Genomic DNA, 1,579 nt, shown 5'->3' with positions numbered 1-1,579 from the left:
AAGGCGGTATCACTGCAGAAGTAGATTGCCCAACCTTCTTTCCAAGGAGTGACTGGTGGGTATGAACCACCAGCCTTCTGGTTAGCAGTCAACTGCCTTAGGTTCTATACTACCAGAGCTCCCTCTACTTCTTTAGTATTTTGTTTTGATTTGCATGTTTTTTCTTGTACATTTTACCTGTGCATGGTAGGATATGTTGAAATTGCCCAGGACAATGTCAGATTGGTCAGTTTCTTCCTGTGATTCTGTTAGTCTTTTGAGACTTCTCCCCCTGCCCACCCCCAGCTGATGGTGAGTTTTATTTTGTCTTGTCTGCATTGATTTGCTCTCAGATGTTCAGGTGGAGACACTAAGAGAGAAAGCACAAGATGTAGAGATCAACTCAGTGTAATTTTCACCTGTTTCCATCTTCACCGTCAACTGAGAAAACAGCATACTTGCTTGCTGAGCTGAACTTGGAGGCTGGATTTTCTTCAGGTTTATTTGACTGGGGTGCAAACTTGGAGTCTTGATCCTTTTTGGCACTGGTCTTTGTTCTTTATCTTTATCTCCAGGACCACAGCTAAAGTTCCTACTTTGCTGTTTGGGACATTTATTCCACATCCTTTATTTTTATCTTTCCTTTTTGGTAATACCTCAGATGTGTGAGCTGGAGGTACTGTTCTGCCACCACTTCTAGCATTGCTGCTCTGTGTCTAAATTCTGAGATCAAGTTGGAAGCTTAGAACTTCTCTTCACCCAAGCCTTCTCCTTTGTGGAGGGACTAGTCCTACCATTAGATGTTTGGGAGGTTTAAAAATGGAGAGTGACAGTCTTCCTTCCTACTGAGTATTTCATTTTCCAAAGTCACCTTACTTTCTTTTGTGCATCCTGGTCTGACTTTTTCCAAATGTGACTGAAATCCCACTCTAATAACTCAATTCCTGCAGAATGAGAGCATTGGCCTGAATGAGATGAGGTCTGAATGTGGATATATGTTAATTAGGCTCAGTTCATCAACTAATAAGCAACTGTTTGTCTTGTCTGTCTTTATCTATCTATCTGCAGCTATATACAAGAGAATATAATGATTTTTAGGTTCCTAAATTTAGGGGAAAGATCTAAGTAGAATACATTAAAGACTGCAAACAGGAAAATAAGACAAACAAGAAGACTACAAACAGGGAATAACAAGATAAACATTAATATTTCTCAGTCTTGCTCAGAATGATCCGGTTGAATGGAAGTTGAATCTTGAGATTATTTGTCATGTAGAAGAAAGCTGAAGTAGCTCTGCTTTGTATTTTCTTCAAATACAATTTTGAGGTGGCCAAAGTAGAACTTGGAAAAAAAATTACCTATACAGAGAAAAATATAAGATTTACTAGGAACATACATAATGCAATATGTAAACCTGGACGAGATGATATACAGTAAAATCTGAAACATGGTGTAAGGTAGAAACACATCAGAGAAGTACAACTCAAATGTTTTCCACTAATAATGATAGGGGAGCTCTGGTAGCATAGTGGCTAAGGCACTTGACTGCTAACCAGAAGACTGGCGGTTCAAACCCACCAGCCACTCCTCGGAAGGAAGG

The sequence above is a fragment of the Orycteropus afer genome, unplaced genomic scaffold, assembly GCF_000298275.1.
Source record: "Orycteropus afer afer isolate SDZICR_OR568_19922 unplaced genomic scaffold, OryAfe1.0 scaffold00769, whole genome shotgun sequence".
Classification (NCBI taxonomy): Eukaryota; Metazoa; Chordata; class Mammalia; order Tubulidentata; family Orycteropodidae; genus Orycteropus; species Orycteropus afer.
The sequence above is the reverse complement of the archived record's forward strand: the minus strand, read 5'-3'. Positions refer to the sequence as shown.